The sequence below is a fragment of the Synchiropus splendidus genome, chromosome 15 (assembly GCF_027744825.2).
Source record: "Synchiropus splendidus isolate RoL2022-P1 chromosome 15, RoL_Sspl_1.0, whole genome shotgun sequence".
Classification (NCBI taxonomy): Eukaryota; Metazoa; Chordata; class Actinopteri; order Syngnathiformes; family Callionymidae; genus Synchiropus; species Synchiropus splendidus.
The window spans coordinates 1035402-1051629 of NC_071348.1; the positions used below are offsets into that span (position 1 = coordinate 1035402).

Below are 16228 nucleotides of genomic sequence, written 5' to 3' on the forward strand. Positions count from 1 at the left end.
CTCCATGAACATGCTCTATATCCTGTGCAAAACTTCAGCAAACAGGCTCAAGAAACTCAATTGTGGGATTATTCCAGATTCATAATCATATAAACAGCCATCACTATATTGACTTTGCCGGTCCATTCAGGAACACTGAAGACACTTCCTATCCGACTTGGTGGAGACAGAGGGGGCAGCATAGTTGCCCACACCCAAAGAAAAACCTCTGAATTTTCTTTCTTTTTCTGTGATCTCCTGCTGGACTCCAAAATGGCGCCCCGTGCCGGGCATCTGGTCGACATCAAGCTTCCCGTGTGAACACAGTTTTTGGGGTAACACCCAGAGAATCAGGCGTTACCAAATGGAATGCTTTTGACTTGAGAAATATCCAGAGCTATGACGGGTCCTCAGGTCCATTACATTCCAGAGCGCTGATGTGAACCAACAAATAACTTTGGGGACAAAACTTCAGGAAACGCTCCCGAGAAAGCCACGACAAGAATCTGATCCCATCCTCATGTTTGGGGTCAGTTCATTTCTTGTGGCTTTGGCAGCCGAGCAACTCCTCATGTGAACTTCATTCTGACAAGTCCTTGTGTGCAGCTTAATCCCCACTTGTCCAAAACCAAGTCATTCTGCTTGTGTGAAAACATCCCAACCATCAACAATGAATTTGTTTTTCACAGCCTCAGCCACAGCAAAACACAAGAGCATTCTGAAAGAGCACAAACCACCGATCCACCGTTGCTTCAACAACTATTGCTTCTTTGACTTGACAAACTCCAAGTCGAGCTCTATCTGCTTCTCCTTCTGAGGTGGACGTTAAGTAGCCAGTGGCTACAAATGAAGGCCAACGGTTGTGATTAAATAGACCAGACTGGGACTCCAGAGAGCCAAGTGGAAGGAGATGAAGTCACTGGTGAGTCATGACTACTGACTCTGCGACTCATTAACAGAAGCAACACCAGACTCCCGAGTCAGCCTTTCAAACACTAGTTATCGGAGCTCATTTCAGTTGGTTTGTGGAAGTAGTTTTAATTATTTTTAATGTATAATTGCAATGTACCATCAACATTTGCTTTTTAGACATGCAACCTGGTTTCCTTCCAATGTTTAAAGAGGGATATAAATACAAAATGAAAGTAGTGTTTTAAAACATGAAACAGGCCGTTGCTCTTTATGAAACAAACTTCTTTCCAAGGACACGTGAAACAGATTACTCGGAACCTTAAATCACTGCGGGTGAATAGAACTTAACATCCTTTACTCGTCCATAAAAGCTTGAATGGTGTTGGGGATGAAACTTCGATGATTTACAGCCATGCTAACAAAATCGCCTGCGACCCCTCTGGTCAGCTGGGACTGATTTACCGGTTCCCAGGACGGAGAAAAAACAAGCAGGTTGGAGAGGCTTTGGGCTTTTATGCTGCCCAGCTGTGGAACAAGCCTTCTGGATGCTTTCAAACATCCAGCGCCTTCATCTGGGCTCAGGACTGGAATATTGAATGAAATGTGTCGCTCATTTTCCGACTCCTGTTTTGTTTTATTGGGTTCGTGTCGATGGACCTGGAATAACACTCAATCCCTGCTTTATCGTGTCTTCAATCCTGTTTAATCTATTTAGTTGTCTGCTGTCCGTCTCTCGAGACAATGTTGATCCCGGTTATGTTGAAGACTCCTCCAGTTAGTTTACAGTGCGCGCGCTGTGCAAGCAAGTCCTGCTGCCACCTGCTGTCCAAATAAATGAACGATATCATCAACGTTTCAAGTACTGAAAAAATGTATAAATCAGCAGCTAAAATAAAAGTAGCACCAGTATTTTTTATTTGTCTCTTCTCTACGTACCTGACATGAGATTATTCCAGGCGTTCGTGATTGGTCTGCAATTTCTCAGCCGCTCACACAGCTAGTTAGCATGTTAGCTTGGAGCAGAAGGTCCCCGTTTCTCCACATGGTGCTTAAATATTCTTTAAAAACCACGTCAATCAAACCAAGCCTCTTGTTTTCCCCAGCTTTAGTGTCGAGCGTTAAATGATTTCAAGCCAGACCATCATTTGGCCTGAAGTGCTGCGGCACATGTGTGCAGCTGCTGGAGAGCTTCCGCTGGCCTCCATGACCTGCACCCAAACGCTAAGAGACGAAAGCTCCAGCGCCCCGAGGCTGCGCCAATGTTTGTGCGTTAGTGACAGAAAGAGGTGTTTAAACATGTTTGTTGGAGATGTGTGTGTGTGGTTGTGTATGTTTATGCATATGCATGCTCCTCAGAAAAGTGTGTGTGTGTGTGTTTCTGTGTGCGCACTTAAAGCAACACACCCCGGGGCGATGACAGACGGACTCCAAACCACGTTACCCACACACCCCACTGCCTCGCTTAATAGTGCATGAGATAAGAGCGCTCGGACTTCGAAATCCCCCCAACCCAGCCCTCCATGAGAAACAGAGTCTGGCTGGGACTGTCGGGAGGAAATGAAGGCTGCCGACGGTCGACTGAGACTCTGCCGACACTTAATGGATCCACACGTGAGACAAACAAGCCAGTCGCTGGCGCACAGACCACGGGCCAAAGACAAGCTCGGATAGACATGTCACTTTCCATAGCACGATGAGGAGATAATCGGAGAGAAAAGAACGGTCCTTCCCCAATTTACCCCAATCTGAGGCAAACACGGCCTGTCACAGGCACGGAGCTGGTTTCATTAGCTCTGCTTGCTTTCAGGTCTATTAAACATCACGCTGTATCCATGAGTCTATGTCAAAGTGTTTTTGGATGATTATTAATACGTGCTTGATTCCAAAGATTCATTTTTCAATCAAATTCTTTTTGCGCCATATATGATTCTTTTCTCAGAATGATTTCATTTTATTAACTATGTAGGTAATAATAAAACAGCTTTTACTACGTCTGTCTGACTGTACCTACAGTCATTCACTCATGCTAACTGTTAGCATCAGCTGTATTCAGCTTCAACAGCATCATGGCTAGCATCTAATCTAATGCACACTTTATCACAAAAGAGCAACACCAGCTGAAGGACAGATTTCGCCACATCAGCATGTTGTGACAGCAGACGTATAAGCGTCATAGTCGATTTAAGAGCGCTTTCTCAGTGACACTGACTTCAAGTAAATATAAAAAATGTGGGGCAACGCTTCAGATCAGTGCCCAAAAAGACCCCATTACTGACCACAGCGTTTGTAAACACTGGTGCTTGAAAAATTCTCGCCGTTCCTTTTCTTTCTGGCGACAGTGGTCTCACAATCCTGCGATTGATTGAACAAATTCAAGTCCAGTTTCAACACAAACCTTTCATTCCAGGGTTGAACCCCAACATTCGTGCCTCAGAGCTTGGAGGCTGCGAGGTGCAATGAACCCTGGGCTCTTCAGTGCCATCATCTGGTTCACCTCCAGTCAACAGGAAACAGGGAAGTGGATTCTGTTACCTCATGAAATGTTGCTAAAAGTGACTCGCAGTCATCTTGAATTACAGCTTACACGTGTATTTTGGAGCATAGGAGCCTGAGAAATGAGGAGCGACATCCAAACGTGACAGAGAGGGCTCTGACTCATCATCATCTCACTGACAGTGGGAGGAAATGGCAGATTGGAAACTCCTGAAATCCTAAACTCTCACACGGATCAGGTGAGGCCGTGTGACTGCAGGGCAGCCCGTTCTTCATAAGCTCCATTACAGACAATGGTGAGTGAGGGAGAAACTGAAGACATTGCTGGTGAGTGGGAGGACGAGGAAGAGAGTGACAGAGAAATGGGACGAGACAGGCAAGCAGCCAGGGATCAAGAGAAGCGGTGGAGAGGAGAGAAAAAGACAGACAGGCATCCTGACTGCGACAGACAGACAGCATCGGTGCAAAGAAACCAAAAGTAGAAACCCGGAACGACAGCAGTGCAGAGCAGCGGGGAGCAGAGCGGAACACAGAGCGCCACCAGGGAAGGAAGTCAAGAGGAGGGACAAAAAAGTGACAGCGATTGTCTGGAAGTGCGAGTGAGATGGAGGGAAAAATTACAGTCCAACACTCAGCATGGATTTTTGCATTCTTTGCGTGACAAGTACAAATTGTCTTTCCTCCACGCTAACTTGAGTCTGGACGAGGAGCCTGCCACGCGACAAGATCACAAAGAGACGTGCGGATAAATATAGCCTGAAGATGAGGGCCACTCTTCCAGACTGTCCGCAAGTAAAGTGGAGCAGGAAAGAAGGCCAGAAATAGCAAGCTTTAATCAAATGAGATATTTATACGCCACAGAACTGTCAGACTGTTTTGGATTCCTGAGCTCCCGGGACTGCTGAGTCAGCACAAAGCAGAGACAGCCTATTATCAACACGGATCTTTCTGCCACGCCAATGTAACACAGGCCCTTGTCAAGTGCATGTAAATCAGCAGCAGAGGTCCTGGAGAGGCGGCTTAATATTTGGGGTGGGTTACCGTGCTGTCATTTTGTCTCATTTGCATGTCAAGAGTCATTTGTGCCAGAGAAGATGACAAATGAACTGCCGGTGAACCGGAGCGGCTGCATTGCGCGCGTCTGCCGAGACTTCAGGGAGCAAGGTAGCAGAGCTCTGGGTTCAGTTCCAGCTCCAGGGAACTCTGGGGTTGGTGCGGTTGACTTGATGCCAGAGCGTTGGTGAGTCTTGTCGGTTTATGTGTGCCCTGTGACGGACCTGTCCAGGGCGACCACTGCCTCCTGCCCCAGGCGGCGTGCTTCACCCAGACAAAAGCATTTCTCATGGTCCGTTTCAGGTCTACAACCTCCATTTTAAAGACAAAATGTAAAGATAGTTTTTCACACTGGCACGGGAACACTTCAGATTCCCTTGTCGAGACACAGTGTTTTCACTTTTGAGCGAAATTTTAACCTTTAACATGATACTTCTGCATTCCCATCTCTTGTCTACCGATACTTAAGTTTTGCACCAGTTGCAACTAAAACTTTTACGGGCCACATACAATGATGGGACGGACTGGATTTGGCCCCTCTGCCATGAGTTTGACACAGAGGGATGAGCTGCCAGCAGCAGTGTGCGTCTGAATTCAGAGTGATCATTTCCTCCTTTAACGCTGATATACATTTCAAAAGTGATGCGTAAACAGGAAGGAACAAACAATGAACTCGATGAAGTGGCTGAGAACATCTGGATGCCGGAGCAGCTGTTGAATGGTTCATTCACACCGGCGACAGCCAAGACGCACACACATAAACAGCCGTCAGAGTCGTGGACGATAAAAAGGCGTGAAGAAAGCTTGCATAGAAACGGCACGCACGTGCGCAGCTGAATTGCATGAGACCATCTGAAGGGATTTTAGGAGAAGCGGTTCAGAAATGAGTGAGTGACAAAGTTGTCTTGTTCGCTGGGGACCTGTTTGACTTCAGCTGCTTTCATAAAGGCTGCTCCGAGTCAGTGAAGTAGGTTGTGTTGGCTGAGCTGGTATTTTCTCCAGAGATGACAAGAGAAGCTGAGTCATGCACTTGAGTCTTGGAGTAAAGCTTCCTCTCACGGTGACACGGCTTCATGAGCAGCAGCAGCAGCAGATGACACCTCACTCTCCAGTAATCCCGCCCAGTTTATGGCTGGAATGAGAGGGGGACGCCCGTTACAGGTCATCAGTCCATCTTGCTCTCATGGGAGGAAACCAGAGTGCCCACATGGAGGGGGAGAAGCTTTAAAAGCACTGCTTTCCAAAACCATACTGTGGATGTCAACTGGAATTTTGGCTGAGACTGATGTGACCTGCAGGTGTCCCTGACACAGCGTGTGTTCGGCCCTGCACCCGGGCATCCAGACGGTTGGCCCCCACTTGTTTGGGGGTCCCAGGGAAAGGAGGATTACCGGGTCGTTCATAACTCAATCCTCTGACAGCAATCTGACACAGCTTGTCTGTCAGCGCGCGGAGGCTCATGCATAATTGAAAGCATGACTCAGGCTGACTCAGCTCATTTCCTGGCTGATGATGAAGCCTCGACCTTGTCAGCCGAGGCATTTGTGTTTCAGCACCCAGGGCGATGTCATCAATGCTCAGGTGTTGTCAACGCTGCCACAGGTTGTGCGCCAATCTGAGCGCCACTCAGAAAGCAGCTCACGCTGGCAGCGAGAGCTGATTCAGCGTGTGACCCGGTGGGCCAACACTGGCCACTGCGGTGGGCAGCTGAAGCAGATACGTGGCAGGGAGATGACCTCATGACAGGAGGTGCCTCCACCGATTTTCAAACCATGTCAATGAAAACAATTACTGCACGATCTGAACAAGGTGTGGCGCGAGAGCCGGACATCCACTCCAGCTCGTACACACCATTTCCAGGCACTCAGATTATGCGCCGCACTAGACTGGAAAATCGTGTCAATGCAGATTCACTTGCGGGAAGGCTTTCATAGTCTGAGCATAATCTGCCTCCGGGAATTTTTTTTTCTTTTACATCAACCAGCAGCACAGGGCTAAAAATACCACGGTGGGCATCTTTTCCGGGATGTGACAGATGATGCGGTCGGGATTTAAAAAGAGAGGATTGTTGGGAAGAACAAACCAAATAAATAAGTGTCCCATAATCTTCCCATTAACTGCTCAAATATTCTCCCAGCGCACAATAGTAAACAAGAACAATGCTGTTCAGGAAGTGGCAGCTGATAAAGTCAGCTAGAAGTCATCCTCTCTTGCCAGCACAAGTAAAATGATGACACTGAGCCATATAGGGAATGGAATATTCCCAATATGGCTTGATTCTCTGGCTTTCCAGTTGGATTTCCAAGGGTTCAATGCCCCGGCCCCTGATCGGCTCTGCGGAGTGGCATCAAGCTGTTCACTTCAAACTCACGTGTGACCGCAGGGTTGCTATCAGGAGGGTTTCTAAATGCATGAAGATAAGACCAACACATGGTGTCTAATTTGATCATACTCCAGAGCGAAAAAAAACAGCTACTTTTTTAGCAAACAGAATTATAATACATACTAGTCAATTCTCTGGCATTTGCTAAGGAGCAGCTGATAAAAGTCCCATGATGCACTGCAACAGGTGAAGCAGTGACTGTGGACATTGATGTTTTGCTCTGGATGGATGGATAGAACATAGTGATAGGCAAATACTTGATTCATCTCCAAAGAGAAATCCACGCTGCACAGCTCATGTTCTGCCACGTTTGGCTCCATGAGTGTGTTTCCAGGGGCGTCATCGGCAGTCACCTGCTGAACTGGCTTCCAGGATGCTGTAACATACAGAGCGCGTAACTTCCCAGCCACGATGTGAAAGACCTTTAATAATTCATCACAAGGCAATAACAGAGGAGATCATTAGATCAGGCTGAGAGCATTAAAAATGAGATCAGATTAAACGCTGCTGGGGAGATGAGGTTACAGCGGTGGCAGGAAATCATCCGACAGAATCTGTGTGATCGAGCTGATCTATTTGAAGGTGAGGGGGGTGAGAACACACATTCAACTTAGTTCCAAGGTCACAAGTGGCGCACAACATGAGTCTTGTTCAAACTCCTCTGGCTGCGTGAAGAAGTGGGTTAGCAAGCAGAAGTCAGAAGAGGAAGCTCTGTTTATGAGTGAGTGTTTACTGGAGCTGCAGCTCTGCTGTTTCCATGATACACAATTCTTGATGAAGGTATGTTCAATAGCTTTTCTAATTTAATTTGAATCATCTTAAAAAACAAGATTTCAACAGATTTCTGCTTCCAGAATTCATTTTTATTTTGCAGAACATGCATCCCCATCGTGGTGGTGGTGGTGAGCTTCGTCTGGCTCCACATCTCACTAGTGACAACAATGGCTGGCGAGACCCTGTGGCAGCCCGGCCTCAGACTCCAGTGTCAACGACAACAGCAGCCATGTTTTCTTGGGTGGTTTTGAAACCACGGTTGTTCCAAACAGAACGCACTGCAAGGGTAGGCCATTACCAAAGGTCAAACGGGGCCAAGTTTCAATTAGAGGCTTTCAGCAAATGAGTCACATCACAGCGGCCAGACCACGGCACATGTGCTCGAGTCAGGAGGCAGACCCGCCTGACGGGCCCATGCTGTCCACATCCACGTCCGCGGAGAACAACACACTCATTAACCCGGGGACTTTAGCACTGACACAGCGTCACTGACCCACCAGTTAGCTTCTTATGACATTTACGCCACACTGGACGATCTTTGTCCAACACAAATAGTGTTGAGCATCATTATCAGGACTAATGCCTTTGTTCAGCCATGGAGGAGCTAATCCTCTTCATCATACCCAGCTAAGCTCCAACAGCTCCGCCGTCACAGCAAACCTGAGTCAGCACAGAGATCAACATAAACATGAGGTAAACACGTGCTCCTGCTCATGTTGTGAAACATGAAAATCAAATACCCGACAGGTGAACTTCAGGAGACACTAAACGTTGAGCAGGGGTCTGAAACGGATCCACACAGGGGGTGCAGCTTTCTGTTCTAACCCAACAAGGACACACTGTTTCACCAGTCAGGTGTCCGCTGAAACAAGCACTACAAAAACCGCCTGCAGCCCCTTTGAGGACCTGTTTGAGACCCCTGATGTGAAGGACCCAGGGTCAGTAAGATGTGACTCCAGTGTGAGGACCCAGAAGAGGAGAGCCTCCGTCCAAAAGGACCCCCACATGAACTTGTTTCAGTTAAAGTTTCACTTCAATGAGTTTCTGAGAAGCAGTTTGGAAAGTTGAGGCCTTTCTGAAGAGTGTCATGTGACACATTTGACCAATCAGGTGACGAAGCCACATTTCAGGTTTCAGCGCACCAACCTTAGCCTCAGGTTACCGTGCACACAATGTGGCGTGACGCTGCTGAAACACAGCCGAATGTGGGTCGGCGTCGTTGAAAAAATGCTCGCTGTTGTCAGCCACTAGAAGCATGTGCTTGTTTGAGAGCCAGGAGAGTGAAGGGTTCCATTCCAAGGCTGTACACGCTGCAGCCCTCACAGATGATGTCACTGAGCTGCTGTGTGTATCCGTTAATGGTGCTGGCTTGTGTTTGTGTTGATAAATCAGTTTGTAATCTCCTAACTACCAGACAATAACAGATTTGTCTGTGATAAAATCCCAGTATTTACAAGTCGACCGAGAAGTCCATCCACATATGCAAGAATCACCGTGATCGTCCGCTCCCATGTGAGCGTTCACTCCTGATACGTGTGTGTGGGTGTGTGTGTGGCAGATTTAGCTTTGATAAAATCCCAGTCTTTAGAGGGATTATCAGTCCGTCCCCAGACAGCAACATGCTGTGCATTTATGGAGGTAATAAGTTGACCTGTAATAGACAGACAGACAGCTGGCTCAAGTTGTTATTGAAAATTGTCTCACTCCCTCTGTACCTGCACTGGGACCAATGAGGAGTAGAAAGCAATATCTTCAGAGGCTGTTGGCCCTGCTGCGCGACGCTCCCTGTGAGCTCTCATCCGGTGAATTTTGATTCGGTTGCTTACCTTTATGTGCTTTTTCTGATTCGCCGCAGCGTTCTGTTCCATGCAGGAGGCATAAAAGCCGAACACAAAACAAGACATTAACATTGAGGATTCCCTCTCAACACCTTTTGGTCGGTATCACACAGCCGCGCCTCCATTTTCCTCAAGAGCTCCGACGAAAACATTCTTCCTCTCAAAGTAAAAATTCAAGGGGTTTCATTTGGATCTCTCCCAGTCTGCTGTTATCTCTGTTTTACATTCAGGCAGGGATGAATGGGAACTGGCAGCCCCTGTGAAAGGTCAAATGATGTAGCTTGAATAGCTTTCATGCTAAACGTGTGGTGTATAAATGTGCAGAGCCTTGAAATGTCTGGGAAAGAGAAAATATCACAGACATTTTTCTGAGGTCAGCTTGAAACGTCCATCTTACTTGATAGAAATGAACACTTCTCACTCATGAATTCATGTTCGGGCTGTCAGTCTCTTTCTCCTCCAGTAAAAGGCCACACTTAGGTTACGTGACATGAATGGTTTGATCATGACCATCAGTCCTAGTGGTTTAAAGGGGTTTTCTTTCTCTATGTACTCATTTATTGTCAACCACATGTGTTTTTCAAATGGCCAAATAAAAATATTGTTTTTGGAGCCAGGATGATTCAATGTCTGTTATTAAGTTTTACAAACAGTGGTGGTTCCATCCACCAGGGGGCTCCTGCTCCACATAGCAGTGACACAACAACCCAAGTGTATGGTGAGTGCTTCTCATCACACCCAGGGATTGTAGCTGGTGAGCAGGAAACTAGTCTCTGTCCATCCTGAATTCTGGAGTCCCACGCACCCAAGTGAGTCCCCAGGATAGTAATGAATTCCAGAGAAGACTCTCTCAGCCTTCTACCATTTGCTATTGACAGAGCAGCACTAATAATGGCAGAAAGTCAACAGTATTCTAGTGATTCGGTAACAATGAAGTACTCGATGTATACTCTGACGTACGTAGGAATGGGAGGAACTATGATCTGACATAGAGTGGGTGGCAAGTGAGAGAATTTTACCAGCATCTTCATTCCGTTTCTGGCAGTAGCCTTTTCAGCGACTCGGGGTTGGGCCCAGTGAACTGAATGACTGGATGATTCACCCAGAAAGAGTTAGTTGTGCCAGCGACTTGATGTTAAACATCCCGTGTGAATCAAGTGCGGGACACTAGTGACATGAAACAGAGAGACAGAAAAGCAAACGTTTGCATGCGTGAGAACAGGCCTCGTAACCTCTGTGGCTTTTCAAGGCCAAGGACACAAGCAGACTGTTATATCAGCGACTCTCACACACACTCCTGAGGCCTGTCCTGACTCACCTGGCTGACATGACTCACCAGCACTCATGCACCAGCGCTGACCTATATCTGTCCCACCTGTGTGTCACAGCGGCAGCGTGACCCACATTCTGCTGATCCACTCATCCCGGCGCTGACCTGCAGCCAGATCCACTCTCTCAGCAGGAGGCGCTCATCGCCGCAGCGTAAAGCCTCTCTTAAATCAATCGCTGAGGCCCATGACATCAGCGCCTCCTCCACGCTCTGTCACAGATTTGCTTCTTACAGTCGACGTGAGAAGGTGCCGCTCGTCTTCAGCGCTCCTCAGCCTGCAGTGCGCTGGCACGGAGGAACACAATCGCTGTTTACAACGAAACACCATCTGTGCTCATTGGAAGCAGCAGTTTTCTGAATCAACACGCTGGATCTCATTTGCAGCCAAAAGCATCTGTAACCCCGCCTCTCCGCGCGGCAGGCATGGTTCAGATGTGATGCTGCAGGACCACGTGGTCGCCCATGGAAAGCACTCCAGTGGGCGGTGCTTGGGCCCCGACTGCAAATTCCCATTGGCTTCCAATGACATCACTGATAGTGGAGCGTTGTGGGAATGAAAGGAGTCAGACACTTTCTGTCCTTCACACGAACGCCGCCTGCACTCGTGACCTTTTCCAAGATTTAACAGGCCCTTCTATATTAACTGCTTGGACGCGGTTCATGCAAAAGGGATTCATTTGAATTCCCTCCTTTGGTTGAAAGGCTGGGGCGCTCCTGGGCTCTGCAGCTGACCAAAACAAAAGCATTTACTCCTGCCGCATGCCGCCACTTTATCAACTCACGCCACCTGAAAGCTAAGCTCTGCTTTCCTCCAGCGCTGTTTAGCTGATGAAGTGAGACAGTGAGACCTGAGCTTTAGAGAGCTGCGACGCTTTCCTCCACCCAGACGCTAGGCTCACGGTGCACTAGTGGTCACACGGTGGTCACACTAGTGGCTACATTAACACTGTAGCACAGCTCATAACAAATCCAACGCAAGTCATGGTCGAGCTAATGGCTACATTCAAGCAAGATTCATTTCTTCCAAAATATGTCAGTGGAACGGATAGCCGTTCTGCGAATGAAAACATCTATTGCGCTAATACTATAATTAGCATGTTAGCATTGCCCTGCCAGTAGCTACGTCCCAAAGATGACGACATATTGACACTTGGTAATATGCATATTCACGCCATTAATTCAGACATAAATGAAAACAAATTAAACTATTTTGCCTGAAATGACAAACATTTTTAATTGATATTAACAGGTGAAATATCGGACTGATATCCCGATATATTGCAGTGTTTTGTTTTGTTTTTTTTCACCACTCTGCTGCTAATTATTGTTACTGCGCTAATGTGTAGCATTCAAGCTGCACTCATTGTCAATATTTTAAAAGAGAATCATGTGATTAAACTATGATGAAACATTTGACATGAGGAATGAGGCAGACGTATAGCAGCAGCAGCAGCATTAGTAGTAGTGCAAGAGGTCATAGTGAGTGCAGGATTCCGATTTAAATAGGACGCAGAATTTTGACTAGTAAACAGAACTCGATCCAAAAAAGCTGATGAAAGGACAGCTTAATGCTGAGCTGACACGAGCTCAAAACAAACTCCATCACTTCAATGGAAACAACAACAGGAAACGGCACTTTGTTTCAGACGCACCAAACTGCACAGGAAGTGAGTCGGATTCAGGGAAGTTCTGCATCCTGGGTCAGTGAGCAACAGGAAACGACGCGGTCCTAGCGAGTCACTGAATCATAGGCATCTGAAATGGCTCTTATGACTCGAGTCAAATCTAAAAACTGAATGACAAACATCCATTTGAATGTGTGTGACTCAAGTTGCAAACAATGAATCAAATCCGACCCCTGGAGTCACTGACATCTAAGTAAGTGCTTGTTGCTCGCCTTTGTCATATCTGACCTGAGGAATCAGCGAGTTGTAATGACCCAAGTCGCTGGCAAGGAATCGTTCTGAATCGTTTGCAGCCACATGACTCGGTTTGACTCACTGCCAATAAGGAATCAAACCGGCTCTCAGGATTCACGGAATCAAAGACATTGCAGTGAGTCAGTGCAGTGTGGCTCAAGTCGCTGGAAAGGAATCAAATGTTGGGTGTGGCGGTCAGACAATAGCGCCGAGCTCGGCAACATCAGGAGTGAAACTAGCGCCGCCATGGAGGCTGCAGATTCCTGAGGAGCAACAAGTGCACACAGTACAAGTGGACTCATACCCATTTTAGGCGATCCAAAACACGCCTTGCTGTCATCCCAGTCGCTTCAACACCAGCATGCCTGCTTCTGCTGAGGCGCCTCACCACGACTCCTCCGGTTGATAATCCTCAAAAATCTCTCCGCGACTGTACCGTTTCCAAGTCAGCCGAAAAACGCATCCCTCCTGGCACCGCTGCGGCAGAAGTTGAAATCCTTCTGGAACAAGTCTCCGCCGACTCCAAATGAAAAGTGTCTTTTAATCCTCAAATCCACTGCGGCGCTGTCTCTCCTCCAAAAGACTCACTCTCCAGCAACGCTTGGGCCTGGAATCAGAAACAGACAATGGATCAACCATTCTGGAGCTTCGGTCAGCTGCTAACTTCGGATTCACACATTTGAATCTAAACTACATGTATCACTTCTTTTATTTATTATTTCTATTTGAATTCATTTAAAGAATCTAAGAAATATATTGGGATAAAAGTCTTCGACAGTGAATTAAGTAAAATCTATCACCGGCATTACAAAAATAAATCAAATGTGAAATAATCAGGAAAAAAACTCCTGTTGTTTTTTAAGGAAATAAAAAAAGTCGAATGAAAAGGAAGAAATGGAAAACCACGTGTAAAACTTTGCGCCACAATTTTCAAATAAAAGCAAAACCTTGTTGTTTCTTGATATTTAAAAATACTATGTTGTTCCTTTCACAGGAATAGTGTTGGTTTCTTCTTGCTTTATGAACGATCTGAGGCCCGTAGACATTTACCTCCTTTATATTTTGCACCAAGGCAAAAACAAAGACGTTCAAACTCAAGTTGCTTGAAGTCTTTACATGAAACGGCTGATGAGCTGGAACTTGTGAGGGTTCAGGGAAGAATGACATTAAATTAAATCAAAGATAAAAATCCTGTGTTTTGTGGTTTAAACTAAAACAAAGGGCTTAATCCCGTCTCAGTAAAAGGCTGCGATAATTCCGTTGCACGCATGTAAAAGTTGACTGAGGCTGTAAAAGTTGGTTTCTGGCGTCAGCTCTTCTTCCTCAGAAGTGAGAACAAAGGAGCCTGACTGTAACAAAGCGGCTGCGGCGCTGAATACCTGTTGCTCTCGCTCCTATCAACTCCTCACAAGTTACTGGCGACTCTTTCGATCCCACTTTTTCGCCATCCGCGTCCTTTTGGGCTTCGTTGTTGGACCGCATCTTTCCACTGGCTTTGGTCTCCTGGCCTTTGTGTCCAAGCGACTTTACACCTGATGGTCGGAATCCCCGTGGAGAGCTGGCAACTCCGCCAAACATCGAGAACGAAAACAGCACTGGTGTCAACGACTAAAGCTCGGACCGATGAAAAAAAAAAAAAGTCGGGTATTTGAGGCAGTTTTTCCGGATAATTTTCCAGAACTCTCGCAAACTTCGCTCGAGCTTTTGTCCCGCGCGTCACAACATCCAGACGGAAAAGACACAAAGCGCATCGCACTTGGAGCCGAGTTTCGATTCTGATTGAGTGGTGGGGATGCCTCAGCATCTAGACAAAGGGAACCGGGCTCCTCTCGCTCCCTCCCCTGCCTCTCAGTGTCCCTCAGCCTCTCCGCTTTGTGCTGAACTTTGCGCGCCTGGCGCACCAAAACTACCGCGGCAACTTGCAACTGCGCGCAAACAGGCGGCGGAGAAAGCCTGCAGCAGACGTCTGTGGTGTGAGCGCACTCACCTGGACCAGTCGCTGCTCCTGCCGCCGAGTGTCAAAAGTTTGAGAGGGCACATCCAGCCCCGTGTTGTGAGTCCCCCTTTGTCTACACGTGTGATAGATGGATGGGGCTCCTTGTGGCCGCGCCTAGTTCACTTCGCTGCTCTCCACAGAGTCCCGCCCTCTCCAAGTCAAACTACTACCAAGACAACAATGAACGTGCCGGTCCCTCGCTCCAGAAGCATCCGAAATGTTTTCTTCTTTCCAAACCACATTCACTTAAACCTCTCAGTCTAGTTGAGTAAAACATCATTTTAATAGTCAAATGGCACTTTTCCGTCCCAGTGATCAGTTGGTCCTCAGTGGTCAGTAAATCTGAGGCGATATCGATGGAAGGATCCGCCTGCAGAGGTGGGGCTGACCTGAACTTTGCTGGCTGCAGACTACCTTTGTGTCTGGACAGCAGCAGCAGCAGCAGCAGCAGCAGCAGCAGCAGGGGAACAAAAGAAGACAAAAGAAGAGCAGGATGTGGATGTTCAACGTGCTCGGAGATATAAATGAAGTCACCACAGCAGCTCATTGAGTTGACAGTCAGCTAGACTCGGAGTTCATTCACTGACCGAACCTGATGGCTTTCTTTCACACTTCTGTTGCTGGCCTCATTCAAGCGCCTGCAGTCAGGAACGAAGGCTTCATGATCTGCAGGAAATCCTTGTTTCCACTGAGCTAATGTAACACAATTCCACCTGACAGAAATTCAGAATAGCTGCATAAGACATATTTCCATTTCAGTCTGCTGATGATTATGGTATTTACATTCAAAACCAATGATCAAAGCAGTACTTTATTTTATTTTCAAACCCATTTCAGGGAGATTTCTTCAACTGTTTTCTATTTGGCTCCAAATATATTGCGAAACACTATCAATCTTTAGACAGAAAAAAAAAATGAAACTATTTTCTGCTGTTTGGTGAAAAATAAAGGCTTGATAATGAGATGAAGCCTCTATATGGATTATATGTCAGCATTCCATAGAGCAGTAAGAACTCAGATTTGTGCTTTTTAACTGATGTTGTTCAAATAAACTTGAAGCCCTGTTTGGAAATGGAAATGAATATATTCTTGTATCAAATGAGGAAGAAACGTCTGCTACAAAGAGCCTAACATTACTCTGAAAATGAAGTGTTGTGCCTGAAGACGTTTGCACCTCTTTTTCAACAATAAACAACAATAAATCTCACTTTTCTGATCCGAGAAAACCAACCGTTTTTGGTGAATTAAATAATGAATTGCAGAAACTGTCTCATCAAAGCAATGACGCGTCTTGAAAATGCCATGTACATGTAAACACTCAGCGAGCGCAGACCTCCGCCCAGCTGCTCTTTTCCACCCAGACCCTCATTTTTTTATTTTTTTTTATCCACTATTATTGACCTACATTTATTTTGTCTGGATAATATCAGTGGGACAGCGGGGCAGGACAGCGGGGGCAGTAGCGTGCCAAAATAAAAAGTGACATTTCAGAAAATGGAGAGCATTTTCGAACTTTGTTCTGAAAGTGTGATGGAAAACAAATGATTGATT

At 46.6% G+C, this 16228-nt stretch overlaps 1 long non-coding RNA gene across 2 annotated transcripts in view; it reads right to left on the reverse strand.

Moving 5' to 3' along the window:
* The window catches only part of LOC128771875 (uncharacterized), an 87886-nt gene extending 73081 nt beyond the window's left edge, over nucleotides 1–14805 (reverse strand). The window contains exons 1-2 of one of the 2 annotated variants that reach the window (XR_008416687.1): nucleotides 14669–14805; nucleotides 12986–13288 (exon numbers count right to left, since the gene is read on the reverse strand). This is a non-coding gene — a long non-coding RNA (uncharacterized LOC128771875). Of the gene's footprint in view, nucleotides 1–12985; nucleotides 13289–14060; nucleotides 14371–14668 lie in introns of those variants that run through there. The other variant, XR_008416688.1, reaches the window with a different exon arrangement.
* Between the last annotated feature and the right edge of the window lie 1423 nt (nucleotides 14806–16228).